The sequence below is a fragment of the Anser anser genome (assembly GCF_964211835.1).
Source record: "Anser anser genome assembly, chromosome: 1".
Classification (NCBI taxonomy): domain Eukaryota; kingdom Metazoa; phylum Chordata; class Aves; order Anseriformes; family Anatidae; genus Anser; species Anser anser.
The window spans coordinates 201623266-201641412 of record NC_139720.1 but is presented as its reverse complement, the minus strand read 5'-3'; positions in this window follow the sequence as shown (position 1 = coordinate 201641412).

The following is an 18147-nucleotide window of genomic DNA, read 5'->3' as shown; positions in this document are numbered from 1 at the left end:
TATATGGGTAGTAGACTTGCTCTGTGGATGTAATTATAGTAGGCAAATTTTTTTTGGAAATGGTTTGAAACAAATGTCAGCCTGATTCTTTGTTGTGCTATTGCTGATGATTAGGGAGTATTAATTATGAAGAGATGCCAGTTATCTTTCATTAATATCAATTGTTCCTATGTCAATGCTTGATATAAAAAATCTTCGTAAGCAGCCTGCTAAAAATTTAAAAACAGAAATCACTGAGTAGACTAGCAGTCTTGTGAACATTGCATAACTTGACAACATCCATGAGTCACTAGATGATTTTCAAAGCATGGAACCCATGATTACAGAACTTTATGATTAATACATGGACAGCTGTGAGTCTGTCCTAATGTTTGAATAGATCAGTTCAACCTGCACTCAAGGAGATGGCCTGTAGACCAGGTGAATAATAATGAAATGTCTGAAGTGCTCAGGTTTCCTATTCTCAGTGTTTATGCAGGCGAGCTGGAGATGGGAGGCAACAGAAGACACAACAATAGGGGGAAGACAAAATACTTAGTGATTCACAATGCCTGGCATAACACTGACCACTGCATTTCACCCAAGCATACACAGACATCTCTTGTGCTATGCTGAAGACAACCTTCCAAACTAGCATCTAGTCCAAATATGAAGACATAAGGAACAGCCCATTCATTCCTTGCTGGTTTGTTCTTTGTTAATAATTTCCGGTAGAAAAAGTTCTGCCTAATTCCTTATTTTTTAAATGATTGTTTCCATCTTCTGACGTTGATTCTTCTTATTCTTTTCTAATTCTTTAAAGTTTGGTGTTCCACTGTGGTCTTATGGGTGGGAAACAAGTCATTTGCCAGTTTTGATTTTAAAAAACTAAATATATTAAGCTCATTAATTTGGTCCAAAACAAGAATTTCTTTCACCTCTCACATTTCTGTGGCTCTTTATTGATGACCTCCAGTTTTTAAGAAGCAACCCTGATAGGATGCAGTACGCCAGTGTTAGGTTAATTTATGCCAAATACACCCTGGAAACAGCAGTCTGACTATGTCTAATAATTATTTTCCTGATCATATATTCAGAGGTGATACTAGTTCTTTGTACCATAACATCTGTTTGTTCAATGCAGTCCGTAAAATGTTTTCATAACTAGAGCCACTCATCCATTCTGCGTGCTCTATATACGGTGTTACCACCTTGTGCATATATGCATAACTTCATTAAAACACCACTTGGATGAACTAAGGATACTAAGCACTCCTGATTAATTATTCTGTCTGCACTTGCTTGTTCACTGTGACTCTGTTAATCTGCAGTTTTACAGTCTGCTGTGATTTTAGAGACCTGATGATGAGATTTAATGGCTTAAACAGTCTTACACTTGATAATACCAATGTTTCACATTGGCCACGTATGTTTCCTGTCATCTCTTATATCGAAGACCTTTTCACAGAGTGTGGGGGGCCAAAGCTGTTCTTGATCCTGAACTGCAACCTTCTCTCCTGCTTAGATCCAAGTCAAGGTTGGTCATGAGATAAATCTTGGGACATACTGCTAGTCCCTCCTGATTGGACTCCGCAGGTTCTTCTCAGACTGCCTTTAATCAGCGTAGACACTGAGCATGTGGCTCACGCACTGCCTGTAAGTGGCACTACGGCTGTGTGGAAATGGAAGAGTGGAATGGTCTCTAGCAGTTTTAATTGTCCTGGCTCTGAAAATATGACATGGATGTAACCACTTACCAAGATCTTATTCTGTTCAATATGCTTTCTGTGGCACAGTACTGATTTTTATTAGGAATGCCTAAATAAACTAAATCCTGTAAAGACTTCAAGTAATAGGTATCATTACCTTTAGCAGTAGAATGGAAACCAAGATTAAAATGGAAATGTTACTTTTTTTTTTTTTTGTCTACTGTACATGGGCATTACACCATCTGCACCTAATAATGAGACTCTGTCATCGCTAGTGATTTTTTATTGCTAACACTATTACATTTTTTCCCTTTCATTTCCTTTACTTTATGCACAATTTACATTTTACATAGAGTATTATTTCCCTGATTTCCCACTTTTACTTTCCATCAGTGTCTTTGTTAATTTCCACTAGCTGTTCTCCTTTCTCTTCCAAAGAAGGGACTAGAGCCCAACATTTTTTTAATTTTTATTATTTTGACTACTTAAGGTTCACGTGTATTGCACATGGCAACACTGTGCAAGATTAGTGCTGACTGACATATTATGTCCATAAATGGCCTTGAAGACATTTTTTTATTTGGTGGTCACAGTGGAAGAACTCTACTCTTCCACTTCAAATCATAAGAATTATCTCCCCAAATTCAGCAATGACAATTATATGAACTTTCTTCTCATTAGCCAGAATTCCCAGCTTCTATCATTAGTCAGTGTTGGTATAAGTAACTTCAAAAGTCTTTTCTCACTTTTTTTTTTTTTTTTCCAGGATCAACCTAGTTTGTTAAAACCTGGAGCAATTGCAAAGAACAGCAGGACTGGGGGAAGTAGTCCTTTTCTCTCACCTGGTTTCTGGAGCCTGCAAAGCTGCAGTGAGATGCGTTTAGATAAGCAGCAGCTTCACGAATATAAAACCAAAGGGGGGAATGGACACATCTCAAGTCACTGTGTCACATCTTTTGTGTTGGAAATATTACATCATCTAACTTCTTTCATTAAATGTTTTTCTTTTAATAAGCTTCATTTTCAAAGCTCATCCATTGTTGTTAGGGATATTCTTCTTACAACACTTCAAATTTTAGCTACATGCAGCTTATCGCTAGTATGCTTTTTCCAGCTTACTCCTCCATTTTTCCTTTGTGTTTACTCTGTGTTACTCTTGTGTTATCTGTGTTTATGGGGAGCAAACATACCCAGTCTTTGCTTTCCCCCCTAAACAAGAATGTTATATAGAATATGAGGCTTTACACATGCTTCAGGTTTTGTTCACCTTACTTGTAGGTGGGTGATGGTGCCTCTGCGGAACATGCTATGTAACTTCTCCCATAGGATTTGTGGACTGTACTCAGCAGCAATGATTCTGCACAACTAAACTTGATATCCAGTCTAAATAAGCTTTTTTAGCCAGTGAAGTACAGCAAACTAAGGAGAAATGACTTTGGGAAAACAGATTTTTGTGGGTCCCTGAAGAATATGGTTTTGACATATAGGTAAAAGAGAGCTTTCGAGGACTAGAATTGACAGAAGGGAATAAGCCAATGATTAGTTGATTGATTGATGATTGACTGAGTGATTGATGCACTGAAGCCTTGATAAGCCAGATGCTGGAGAGAGGGCCTGGTATTAACAGACCTGAACATCCTGCAGCTCACTACCTGACACTGAAAGACAAGGGCTGAACATCCAATTGACTCTGTTTAATGAGAAGACAAGTGGGACCTATGTTATAACACTCATGCCTAATAGCAGCTGAGAACGTGTAATAAATTTGTAAATGAAAAGTAGTCCCTGTATAATACGGTTAACTTATTCCTGCCATTACTAATAGTAGTGGCTGGAGTTTCAGCTTTCTTTCAATTTGTACTGCAGTGGTTGGTCTTGAAAGGCTCGGCTTGAGGTTTTCAGTCTGGGATACCTTCTTGAGGATAACAGCTTCTGTTTCTCCTCCTCCTTTTCTCTCTCTCTTTTATTCATTGTGCTTCAATCCAAACCTCGAGGCAGCAGATGGATTTAACAGCATGGGATCAGAAAATTCCTGTTATGATGAAATGAGAGAGCGAAAAACCCTAACTTATCTGTACTGATGCAAAGGGGAGTAATTGCTTGTGAGTCAGTGTTGTGGTTTAACCCGGCTGGCAGCTAAACACCACACAGCCGTTCGCTCACCCTCCCCCCTCCCTCTCTGGGATGGGGGAGAGAAACGGGAAAGTGAAGCCTGTGAGTTGAGATAAAGACAGTTTATTAAGACAGGAAAATAATAATAACAATAATAATAATAATAGTGATAATGGTAATAGTATTAACAATAATAATGTGTAAGAAAACAAGTGATGCACAATGCAATTGCTCACCACCCGCTGACCGATGCCCAGCCTATCCCCGAGCAGCCGGCCCCCCCACCCCGGCCAGCCACCCCTATATATTGTTTAGCATGACGTCAGATGGTATGGAATACCCCTTTGGCCAGTTTGGGTCAGCTGTCCTGGGTCTGTCCCCTCCCAGCTCCTGCTGCACCCCCAGCCTGCTCGCTGGCAGGACAGAGCAAGAAGCCGAAAAGCCCTTGGCCTGGTGTAAACACTGCTCTGCAACAATTAAAACATCAGCATGTTATCAGCGCTCTTCTCATCCTAATCCAAAACATAGCACCCTACCAGCTACTATGAGCTACTTAACTCTGTCCTAACTGGAACCAGGACAGTCAGTGGAGCTAGCATTTCACTCTGTGCATCTCGACGCCTCCTGAGTACTTGAAAGTGGATGCTCTGGGAGAATCTGTGTCTTTTAATGGTATTCTTATGGAGATTACGTAAGATGATAATGAAGTAAAAAACTACCAAGATGGTAACACTTATTTTCCAGGAAAAACTCATATTACGAATTAAAGTAGAACAAGTCTGTTTCTGATGCACCTTGACTTCCTTAAGGACTATCAGGAGTACTTTCCAGTCATTAAGACTGCTCTCTTGGAGAGCATCCTATACATTAACATGTAGGTGTTAAAAGTAAACAGTAGGTGGCCTCAGAACATTAGTATTGCTCTTCACTGGAACGTAAAGTGAAGGCAGGAGCCTTCCTGCCTCTTTGTGGTTGAGTACAGTGCCTTCCCTAATTGTATGAAGCATGCTGAGATGCATTCTGCAGCATAGAGCTACTGGCTTCACATAGGAACACCTTAATGTAAGCTCAGTGATCTAATTTTCCTTGGTGTTTCAAACACATTTTGACTATTGTCAACAGGTAATATCTGTGTTGCACAGAAAAATGATATCTGGTCATTTGCATACTAAGTTTGCAGATGATGCTAAATTAGGAGGAGCTGTCTACTCCCTTGAGAGTAGAAAGATCTTGATTAACTACATCTCTTGGCCTTGCAGAGAGGCTTTGCAGAGAGATTTTGATAAATTTGGGTGTTAGGCAATGACAAACCCTATGAAATTTAACAAGAGCAAGTGCTGAATTCTGCACCTTGCATAGGGTAATTCTAGGTATGTATGTACAGATTCAGGGATGAGAGGCTGGAGAGCAGCCCCACAGAAAAGAAGTATGTTTTTTTTGTTTCTTTTTGTTTTGGTTTGGTTTGGTTTGGTTTGGTTTGTTTTTTTTGGTCAATGGCAAGACCAATATGGGTCAACAGTGTGCTCTCAAAGCTAAAAGTGCCAACTGTATTTTGGTGTCCATTAAGCACAGTATAGCTAACAGGTCGAGGGACGTGACTGTCCTGTTCTACTCTGCACTGGTGCAGCCTCATCTTGAGTACTGTGTGTAGTTTTGGGTGCTGTATCATAAGGATATAATATTGGAGTGCATCCAAAGGAGGGCAACAAATACGGTGAAAGGTCTAGAGGACAAGACCGATGATGAGCAGCTAAGATAACTCGGTTTCTTCAGCTTAGAAAAGACAAGGCTAAGGAGTGACCTTAGTCTGCAACTTCTTTGTGAGCAGGAGCGGAGGGGGAAGTGCTGATCTCTTCTCTCTGGTGACCAGCGACACAATGCAAGGGACTGGCATAAAGCTGAGTCAAGGGAATTTCAGATTGACTAGTACGAAAAGGCTCTTCACTGAGAAGGTTGTCAGGCACTGGAACAAGCTCCCCAGGGAAGTGGTCAAGGTACCAATCCCATCGGAGTTCAAGAAGCATTTGGACAACACTCTTAGACAGATGGTTAATATTTAGGTAGTCCTATGTGGTGCAAGGTGTTGGACTCAGTGGTCATTGTGGGTCTCTTCCAACATGAAATGTTTTGTTCTTTTGGTTTTGGAGATGATGAATGACTAACCACCATAAACCATTCCAAAAGTTGGCTTGTCTTCTCTAGAGAAATTACTGCATGTAATCAGAAATCCAAACCAAACCTATGGGCCTCAGGACCTTGAGAGTCAGTTTTCAGCCTTGGTTAAGTATTGGTCCTCTGCAACTTCAAGTTAGATCCTCAGCATCTAAACCTGGGTCTACACTCTTGTGTTTCAGGAGAATCATGGATTGCAGAGTCCATGATGAACATCAGTTTGCAATTGCCTAATTTGTTCTGTCAGTGCTCCTTCAGACTACCAGATCATTTCAACATCAGGGAGAGGGAAGCTGTTATTGAATCTACTATTGATTTTTTTCATTGCTGCCTTATTCAGCATGGAAAAAAAAAGAAGGGAAAAAAAAAGAAAGGAAAAAAAGAAAAAAAAAAGTTAAACAAATAAACAGAATCCTTGTGAACTAAAGAGAGTATAATCCACACTGAGACAAGGGGAATGAAAGTGCAGCAAGTCTCATCATTCCTGTTTTCCTTTTCTGTTTGTTTGTTTGTTTTTGTTTGTTTGTTTGTTTTGACCAAGTTGGACATCAGTGTGTCACCACAAAAAGACTGTTGTTTATCAGTTAAAATCAAGCTGCCTATCTTCAGTTCAGTGAGGACCTGTAGAGATTGCAGAGCAAGGGGCTCTTCAAGCCACAGGAAACAGGGAGTTCGTGGGCCTCAACTATTACCTATTAGCCACTGTTTTCAGACAGCTGGACAAAATGCTGGGGACCAAAAGCCGTGGTGTCCCTGAGCATGTTGAGAGGGGCCACTTCTTCTCACCTGCTGCTGGCTGCACCGTGTGGCTGTGAGTTACCACAGTCAGCCACAGCTCCCTGCCACCCTGCCATCAAAATGGTGACTGGCACAAAATGGCCGCCCCCTGGACTTCAAGGGAAGGGAATTCTTGGTCCGTTGTCAACTGGAAGCTGTGGCAGGTTGTGGTAGCTCCTTCCTACCTGGGGCCAACGTTGTCCCTGCACTGCCTGTGTGCTGGGAATGAGGGGCAGTGGATTCTGACATAAAAGACGCTGTGCGCCTGTCATGAAGCACCCGGCATCCCAAAATGTGCAAGCACTTTGTGGTCATTAATTCATTCATTAGGGGAAGAAAAAGCTTCACCACAAAGAATAGTGTTTTTTGCAGTGTCTTTTAAATGCTATGGAGCCTGAGGTGGGAGATGATTCATTTCTGTGTCTGTGCTGTGGGCGGCAGAAGGAACCAGAAGCAAAACTGGGATTAAAGCAACAGCCACCCTTGCACCAGCTCTGTAAGGAACACCTGGAGTTGCTCCCCTCACAGCATTATAGAACCATGAAATCATAGGTTCATAGAATCATTAGGGTTGGAAAAGACCTCCAAGATCATCTGGTCCAACCATACCATGCTCCCCTCAACACCCACCCCCAATATCACCCACTAAACCATGTCCCTAAGTATCACGTCCAACCTTTCCTTAAACACCCCCAGGGATGGTGACTTCACCACCTCCCTGGGCAACACATTCCACTGCTCAACTACTCTTTCTGAGAAAAATTTTCTCCTACTTTCCGACCTCCTGGGCCTTGTGCTCCACTCTCCACCCTAACCACCACTGTGGAAGAGTATTTATCATCCAGTCATAGAATCGTAGAATCCTTTAGATTGGAAAAGACCTCTAGCCCACAATGGCAATTTTGATCAAAAAAGCAAGCAAGCTCAGTGACAATACTTAAAAATGATGTCACTGTGGGCTTAGAGACATTTCTCCAAGCAGTATCATCATGTGGACTCATCCCACCTCAGTAATCTCCTGGCATCTAAGTTGGGTAATGCATGTGTGTTCTCTTACGTTAAATAAACAGCAAGCTCAGTGTCCCTGCCCATCTTGTGCACCCACATGTCATTGTGTTTAGGTACGGAACAAGTAGAGTACTTTCAAAAGCCAGCACTTTAACTAGGCTGACCTTTGCTTTTCTGTGATGCTCTGCAGAGAAGCATTTATATTTTGTAATTCATCTTTAACAATGTAATTCATCTTTAAAACATTTATATTTTGTAATTAATCTTTAACACATCCTCATTTCAAAAAGATGGTTGATCAGCACTTGGGAGGAGTTCAATGCCTCTTCACACATACAGTATGCCAGTAGAAAAATCAGCCAAGCCAGTCCTACTGAGAAAGTCTGACCTGTGTAACACTTTAGGAAAAGCTCTCTGTTCAGTGGCTTTTATCTCTCTGGACAGTTTTAACTTCCAGTTTTAATCTAACCAAAAATAAGTCAGGACAGAAAAGCAGCCTTTCAGAAAGCATTAAAAAGTCAGAGGAGCATTAGGTCTGCCAGCCTGTGGTGGGGCTGCAGATTCCTCTCCCTCAGTCTCTAAGATACCATAGTCTTTTAGAGGCAAAACTGTTTTGCATGGAGCAGGAGAGCTATATATTCTTGATGCCTCCAGTTGTTCCACAAATGGAAGTTGCCATTAGCTCATCCTTAGCACAAAAGCAGAGAACCTTTCAAAGGAGAAAGGGATAGAGAAAGCATCTTTGCCTTCCCTTCTCTATTTGTACATTGCAGTATCAAGAGTGCTTCCAAGACATGGCACTAAGCCTATTTTTATTGCTGGTGGAGCTTCATGTGTCTGCCAGAGAGAAGCAGCATTGCAGAAAACACACTGGCAGGTCTAGCCCTTCCTTCTCTAAAAGAAAAACTGCTGCCATGGGAATAATGAAGATCTTTGCCTGAGAAAGCTACATCCATTAGCAGAGATGCCTCTGAACACCTCAGCCATTAGGCAAGGTTGGACCTGCACATCAGGCCTGAGGAGGGATGGCTGTCATGGCAAACCCCAGAGCTTGAGGAAGCACAGCCACTGCTGGAGACTGCCCCATCTTCCCTAGGCTGCCCCTCTGCCCACAGCAACCTCTGAACACAGTGCTCCCTACGGCTGGGTCCACCCTGGTCAAAGAAGTGCCTGGTCAGCCTGTCTCTTCCTTTCATGGCTCCTGTGACTCTCTGCTTCCCTTTATCTCCTCCCCATTATAGCAGTTATCGGATCAAATTATAGCTGCATGGTAGATACTGAGTTAGCTCTCAAAGCAGCAGGGACGAGCACGAGGTTAATTACCATTTGACCTGCCTGCAGAGTGAATACGTTAATCATTTATTGAGCCTGTCTTTCACTCAATATCCCATGTGGAGCAAAGGACAGTCCTGGATAGCACTGCGCTGCTGTGGCGAGGGCAGCAATATGCTTTTGGCTCATTAGAGAACATGGTTTCACCTGTGTGAGTTTCAACGGGTTCTGACATTTAGCTGAGCATAGAAATCCTACTGAAATGTCCCGAATCCTGTCCTTCCATTCAAGTTCATATGCATTATCCTGCTGCTGGCTGCGCTCCAGCACTTGGGAATCCCCGGTGTCCTTTGTCACCAGTGATTAGCTGGCAGTGTGAGGCAGAGGGAGAGGATGTGCAGATTTCCCTCACCATAGAATTATCGTTTACGTGTGAGATAAGAACATCCCTTGTTCATTAATGTGATTTCAAAAGAGCCGTGCAATTTCATTTGCATTACAACTGATGCTGGCCTAAGAAACTGAAATGCTATTTAATGAGTTAGCAGTCCAGACAGTTTCAGTCACAATTTGAAGATAATTTCTGTGGTTCTTGGGCTAGATTCATGCTTGAATGTAATTGCTGTAAGGCCAGTAGCTGAGCTGGAACTATGCCAGTTCATACTACTGAGAATTTGACTCTTGGTGAAGTGTCTGTATCACTTTTGCACAGCCTGAAAATATCTTCTAAATTGTAGGAAAAGCTCTGAAAGCTTGAAGTAATAGGATTATTTCAGTTCAAATAGTGTTTTTACTCTTCTAAAAGTATGAGAATATTTTTCTTCTGGTCCCATTAGGTTTGCTATTTAGTGTGATTAAATATTGGTCATTTCAACCTTTTAGGATCATAGCAGAGTGGAGTTGGGTCAGATAATCTTAATATGGGCTCTATCTAAAGCAATGCTCTGTTCAGGGTGTTTGAATCACTACACGTAATTCTGTGCTTTGCTTATATAGTCTTGACTATATCAGAGACTGCATCTGAATCAAAGACTACATCTATCATGCTAAATAAATCTGAAGTTGGGAAGCATCTTCCTGGGGGAGCATTGTGCCATGAGGCCAGGAAGAAAGGCTACAAGCCCTAAGACCTTGGTCTTCTCTCACTACATTGTTGAGTGTCCCTTGTATGCCTTAAACCATAATTACTACTTAGCTCACGTGTCGGCTTTTTTTACAAGTTCAGATCCATGATGTGGGGCTGTGCCCCAGCTGAGCAGGAAGATGTTTTCACAGTGAGGAGCTCAAGGTATGTGCTACTTACCCCAAAAAGGGGGTCCTAGAGACACTGGGGAGTGTTTGGGTTGTAAAGACTACTGAGATACTGTTGGAGGGTTATGTGGTGCAGAAGGAGGTAAGATTGATGCAGTCTTGCTCATTTGGCTGGCAGCTAAACACCACACAGCCGTTCGCTCACCCTCCCCCCTCCCTCTCTGGGATGGGGGAGAGAAACGGGAAAGTGAAGCCTGTGAGTTGAGATAAAGACAGTTTATTAAGACAGGAATATAATAATAACAATAATAATAATAATAGTGATAATGATAATAGTATTAATAATAATAATGTGTAAGAAAACAAGTGATGCACAATGCAATTGCTCACCACCCGCTGACCGATGCCCAGCCTATCCCCGAGCAGCCGGCCCCCCCACCCCGGCTAGCCACCCCTATATATTGTTTAGCATGACGCCAGATGGTATGGAATACCCCTTTGGCCAGTTTGGGTCAGCTGCCCTGGGTCTGTCCCCTCCCAGCTCCTGCTGCACCCCCAGCCTGCTCGCTGGCAGGACAGAGCGAGAAGCCGAAAAGTCCTTGGCCTGGTGTAAACACTGCTCTGCAACAATTAAAACATCAGCATGTTATCAGCGCTCTTCTCATCCTAATCCAAAACATAGCACCCTACCAGCTACTATGAGGGAAAATTAACTCTGTCCTAACTGGAACCAGGACACATTGTGAGATTGCTAGTGTTAGATGAACTGAATCTTACTAAGAGTTGTTTGCATCAAAGAAATGAATGGTGGATGTTTGGGTGAGGTTTTAGTCATGCTGTTGACAAATATGGTCTTGATCAAATCCCTGAAGTTCAACGCGTCAGCAAGCAATAATAAACTTCACTTGTCTCTTAAACAGAATACTACAGGACTGCAAACCTTTTGAGATCCCTGGCTTAAAAGAGATGCTGTGCAACTGTAACCAGAAGGTACAGTAACTGTTTGTAACTTTAACCCTCAGCATTGATGAGAGCAAAAATGACATTTATGGGAGAAAAAGTGAAGCAGAGCTTAGACTTGTTGATAACCCCTGTAGCATTGTAAATCTCCTTACCACTCCACACCAAGTTAAAAGTCAGGGCTCCTGCCCTGGCAAATGATCTACCTCATTCACACAAGTATAATGCATCAGAGGAGTTCAAAAACAGAATGTTCTTGGAAAAGACACGTAACAAAGCCTTGAGGGAAATATGACTTAAGGGAAACCTTGCGGGAGGAGGAAGAGGGTGAATGATGCAACAGAAGTGGGAGACTACTTGGAAGAAAAAAGAGTGGGAGAAAGAGGCAGATATATCCAAATTTTGCTTTTCAGTTACACCAGCATTTTTTTATTTTTATTTTTTTTGCTGTCAAGTACACTTCTTTTCAGAGACCCTGGATTTCTTTTTGTTTATTTTCTTTTACTATCCAAATACCAGCCAAAGCCAGAAAAAGAAAACCATATAGTGTGGCGAATACTCTGATAAGGGCTTACAGAATTTGTCATTTTAAAAGCAGGGATGATGGGTAGGTGCATTTTCTCCTTGTGGGATGGGATGCAGTTCGGTTACATGAGAAATGAAATAGCTTATTGTAATTTACAGCTTTGGACTTATCAAGGAGGTGAGGAATGTGGATGGACTTCAGTTACCTTTAGTGAACTGGATGACCTGAAAATTATTCAGGTGTTAGACTTCATGGCTATGTCTACTCTGCAGGTAAAATTACAGCAGGTCGAAAAAAGGTATTGATAAATTCTTCAAAAGCAGGTACATGAACAGATAAGTGACAGGAAAACACAGGGACTAGACCTCAACACCCTGAAGCTACTGACTGCTTAAGCCAGGTTCACAATCTCTCCCTAATTAGCATCTTTCACAGCCACTACCTGAGATCCAGTATTAGCCCAGATGCACCACAGGGCAAGGTACAGCATGTCTATTTGTCCTTACACTCTGTACCCTAAGAATCACACTTTGCTCTGAACACTGAACTCCCCTGCAGTCTTAGCTAAGGTTTATAACTGTAAGATCTTGGCATACATGTGGGAGACCAGCTAGGTTGTCTATGGGTAAGGTGGAGGCCAGGCACTGGAGGGAAGCTGGGATGGGAAGACCAGTGGTCTCACAGGACACTCTCAGAGTGATCCAGGCATCACCCACAAAACAAGGAGACCTGCAGGAGCTCCACTGGATCAACGGAAGACTGAAAAAAAATCTATAATTTTGCCAAAAGGGATATACTAGGATGGCATTCAGAGGAGTATAGGGAGTGCAGACAGAGCAGAACAAAATACCAGTTGACTGAATGTTTTTCTGTTGTCTCATCTAATGTTTAATACCCTTTTCAAAGTGTGACACATACCAGCCAAAGTGTAGGAGGTAATTGTGTATCAGTGGCCTAAGATTCCTCCCACACAAAGCAAGTGCTTTTACTTCAGGCTGTCCTCAGCTTTCACTGTGAGGATACACAGAACCAGTCCTTCACCTGTTAGAAAATATAATTCAAGAGTGCTTCCGTACAGACATTTGCAAGTGAGTCTGCACTGAGCACACCGCAAACAACAGCTGATACAACACGCTGTGCAATCTCTGACTCCTGAAAACTCTTGTTCTCTAGACTAGGATTCACCCTCTTTAACAAAAGACAGGCTTTCAGGCCTGTGTTGTGCTGCACAAATTCCGTGGTTCCACAGTAAACTTAGCCAGCTGGCTGTAGCTGAGGAGCAGTTCAAGTACTGGGACTCAGTACCCGTGATTACACTGCCTGCATGGCTTTGCCTTTATCTAAAAGTGGAGTAAGAAGTTGTCATGTGAACATCCTTTAGGAACTGAGTTATTTTCTTTTAAGGAAAATAGATATTACAAATTATATATCAAATGATCAAAGGGGAGAACCTCTCTCCGTGGACAGGATCTACTCTTCAGAGTATGCCATGGGAAAATACTGCCAGGCTCCCTCCAATACTGCATGTATCCAATGTCTGATAGAACTTAGATGTTGGGTACCTAAGATTTATTTGATATCTATAATCCTCTTATTATTCTGTCTGAGTAAAGCAGTTATCTTATTAAGCTACCATCTCTTTCTCTCTCTTCTAAGCTCACCCCCCTACCTCACTGTAGAACAGAGAGCTACTGAATAATACATTTATGTCTTTGAAAGCAAAAGATACTCGCCTCCAGCCTGCTCAGAAAACTTAAGCAAGCTTTTCCATCATGATTCTATGGTCATACCAGTAGTCCAATGTACTGTCTCCTGAAAACTAAATGTTTGTTTCATTGTGGACAAACCCATTTAGTCTGGCAGAGACATGGGGATGGATAGCTACAAATAGCCATGGAATTAACCATGTAGATCTAATTGGAATAACTCTTTATGGTCCTTATGTGGTACCGCTGTGAAGGAACAGCTTCTAGATACTGACACGTGTGCTGGAACAGAAGTTCGAAGGTAGAAGAGATGTAAGTTGGCAAATCCTGATGAAATTCCCCAGAAGCTATTGACTATGCAGTTGGTGCTAGAAGGAGCTTGTGGCACAGTGCTGGCATACAGGACAATGATGGCTTTGGCTGGACTGTTCAGAGGTAAGGAGTTCACATGAAAATTGAATGGTCTTTGTCTTTAGCCTGGAGGTTGGTGTAGTTTGCCCATGAAGTCTGAGAAGTGGGAGTATAAATGGAAGATGAGAAGTCATTACATGCAGAGAGGTAACCTCCTAGACCCCCTTCAGTGCGTATTCTGAATGGTGAGCGGCAAGGGCATGTACCAAGGTGAACACACTGGGTATGGCCATATTAGTGATGTGAACACTATTAGTGATAGTGAACACTATTATGGTATTATGGAATCTTCTGAGGCCCTGGAGCCTGGATTGTTTTGATGCCTCCATCATGGTTCTGGCCAAGGCCAATGAGCACTCTCTTAACCAGTAATTTAACTAGTAACACTCTCTTAACCAGCCACAGTAACCATAAACTAAAGGCTGTGGGAAAACTCCTGTTCTTGATAATCTGTCTTCCTTACAGCATAGTTTGTTGGTTAACCACAAAAAAAAAAAAAAAAAAAAAAAAAGGATGAGTATGTGTTTTATCAGAGATTGTTTGCAGGCTGTCTTTTTGAACTGCCGTGGTTAGAACAGAAGCTGAATATCTTGAAATTAGGAATGCTGGTGCTAGATAACTGAGAGCATGTTAGGTGTCTTTCTTTGAGGTGATGTGAGTGTGAATATAAGTGAGAGATGTCTGCTAGACATTTATAAACCTTTGTACATCACTCTAGATACAGATGCTGAAAGAGGGAAAAAGAGTTGCAGATGAAAACTTAAACAATGAAATCCACTTTGACCTCAAGCAGGTGAATCTTACTTATACTGCAAGGCCTTGCAGAATTCTCAAAACCATCTGTGATCTGGGGAAAAAAAATCAAAACAGATGAATTCATCAATTTTTTTTTTATTTTTTTTTTCCTATTAAATGAGAGTGATAGCATTCACTATGAACTCTGAGAGGTCAAATTCAAAATCAAATGGATATCTACCATTTTTCTCTTTTAGCTATTAAATTCCAGGTTCCTTCCTTAATCCTGAGGAAAAATCTACGAAGTAAAATGTACTCGTTAGCAAAACATTTCTCCTCTCATTACTCCCCATTGTTATCAGCATGACTACATCTGCCATGTGCTTCTTATTAGAAGCCTTGCTTCAAATACTCCTAAATTCTGCCTGGAAAACATGAAAATAATTATGAATGAAATAAAATTTGAAGTATAATACATTCTTGATATCATTTTCATGCTTACCATCTTGAGAGATTGGTGTACTGGAACCTCAATTTTACTGTTTCTCCTTCAAAATAATTTTAACTGCCATTGAGGAAGAAAATAATTTAACTAAGAATTTTATCTTGAAAATGTGTGGCTTTATGTCACAGGATGTCATATGCATGAAGATGCCAAGCCATACTGCTGAGTCACTCCCACAGCTGCACCATGTGGGTTTTATTAGTTCTAATTCAGAAAAATGAAAATATAAAAAAAAGCACATTTTACAGAGGCAAAGTATACTGGGAGTCAAGACAGAGGATGGAATTCCTTGGCATGCCATGCTTTTCTGAGATATGTAATTTGTGTTGTTTAAGGTTGAAGTCAAGCATAAGGTCAGACTGTCCTCACAGCGTTTATGTATGCTTTTTGTGTGTATGAAGTGAGTGAGTGTAAGAGGAACATTATAAGCTGAAATAATACCTGACTGTCAGCTGTACGTGCCACTTTGACGTGCCAGCATGTTTCTATATTCACGAACCCTGTGGATACACATGCAGTAGTCACAGAAACGAGCTGCAATCACTTAGCCCAATCTCTACAGCACATGCAAAATGAGGCTCTAAAACTTTGTAACTGAACAAAGAGCTATTCAGAGAGATGTCAAAAAACACAACTTTGTTGTGAGATTGTCAACTAAATTTGAGGTACTTTCTCAAAGCGTAGAAATGCTGGACTTAGTAAATGAATTCTAAGAATGTGTATATTAAAGCTTGACATCTTATTTTATTATTTTTTAATTTTTTAATTTTTTAATTTTTAATTAATTAGGTCTCCTGAAGTTTATTTTGAAGTGCCAGAGGCAAACATGTGGAACTGCAGTTTTCTGTCTGGGTCTTAAGTTTGACATCATTTTAAGCATCTAGAAGCCAAAAATGATGAAAGCTGTGGCCGTAAGACGAGGTACAAAAATACACTATTTGCTAAGTCTGTTGTCTGTGTACTGTGTATGGATGCTATACTGTGGTGGGTTGGCCTTGGCTAACAACCAAACTCCCACCTAGCAGTCCAGTCACTCCCCATCATTGAGACAAGGGCAGAAGAGCAGGGAAAACAAAAGGAACAGGAATGAAAAGGCTCCCAGGCTATAGATAAATAAAGACAGGAAGATTGCTTACCAGTCACTACTGTGTGTGAAACAGGTTCATTTGGGGAAAAAAAAGAACTTAATTTATTGCCAACTAAAATAGATTTGGGTAGTGATGAACAAAAAAACACTGAAGTATCACCATTTCTCTACCCTTTCCCAGGCTCAGCTTCACTCCTTCACTCCAGAATCCTCTACCCCTGACACAAATGTCATGGAGTGGAAAAGGAGATTCATGGTCAATAAATAACATTTTTATTCTGTTGCTCCTTCCTTCTCACACCTTTCTGCTTCAGCACGGGTTCTCCGCCAGCAACAGGGCTGTCAGAAAAATCTGCTCTAGCATGAGGTCCTTCACACTGTGCCATGGAGCACCTCCTCCTTCTCTGACCTTGCTGTTCCCTCTGTTGTTTCTCACTTTTTGTTCCCTGTTACTCTGTCCATCCATCATTTTCTGACCTTTCTGAAATATGTTTTCACAAGATGCCACTGCCTTGGCTGATGAGCTCAGCTGTGGCTGGATGTGTCTGTTGCAGAGTGTCTGGCAAGGGCAGCCCCTGACCTCTTCTCTCTGCTGCTCCCCTGCTACCATAGCCATATAACCTTGCCGCTGACACCCAATGTATATACCCCAACGACTTCAGATAGCTTGCACTACAGTGATCTATGATTTTGGTTTAGGTGTTTTTCATAACTATGTAATTTTGTAATCCAGTGGCCAAACTCATACTTTGCAAGAATAAACTTGACTTCTCCCCTAATCTTGCCTAGTGAGAAGCATATTCTTGAAGATGTCTGTCATGTCCTTCAGTATCTGTTTCCAGTGAGCTGGTTTGTCTCCACACCTCAGGCAGTGCCGATTCACTCTTCTGTACCTCACTTAGTGCCTGACTTGTCGACGCATTTTCAATCTCTGAAGAAGTCTGCACCAAACTGTGAGAGTCATTCTGCATACTAGTGATACCAGCTGTCAGGTCAGTGGAGAAAATTGTGCCACAGCCCATGCAGTTCAGTGTTTTTCAAGAGCAGGATTCAAGAGTGGACCTGCACTGCCTGGCGTCAGCACAGGAAAACATTAACCTGTGAAGAAGTGTTACCAGGTTAGGATGGCAAAAATTGATGTAGCCTCAGTTCAGTCTGCTTCCTTTGTGGAATTTGTCTTGTCAGATGCAGTTCTCGTTCAACACCAATCGTATATACACTGCATCCTGTGGAGCTAGTTCAACAGCACAGTTAGTAAGACTGGATAGGTGTCTGCTTCACCTTGAGTCTTGTGAAATGTATTTGTCCTGACTGTCTTGACTTACCTGTCTTGACTACTGCCAAGAGAGATACATGCATTAGACTATTGCTTCTTGTATCAGCATGAATGACAACAGATATTCCTCAGACATCTATCAAATTTCCTAAAGCTGCCATATGGTGGAGTTCCTGCCAAGCTCATTCTTCCTATGCACACTAATAACAACCCAGTTTTAATACTCTAATGGTCTTTTTAGTCCTCATAGTCTTCCGGAAAGCAGTTGTCAGGGTACCATTCCAGTGGAATGGCATTATGACTCTTCACAGGGCATTTTCCCTTCAGGATTATTTAATGACACATTTCCTTGCTCAAAACTATAGAAGCCAGGAGAACATATGGTCCATAGTTTATAATAAACCACTGGCAGTCTGCCTCTACGGATGTTTTAGCACACTACAGGGACTTGATAGCTTGCAACATTTCCTTCTCAGACAAATGATTTCCTGGTAGTTAGCGTTGGCTGTATTGACAGCTGCAAGTTTATGTTGGGACAAAGAAACATTTACATGTAATTAATAGCAGTGAAATGCCGGTATGAGACAGCACTGAGAGATATGAGGGCTCACACTAAGCGCTGGACTGCTGGCCTTCTTGAGACAGCAAATAAAAGGCTTTC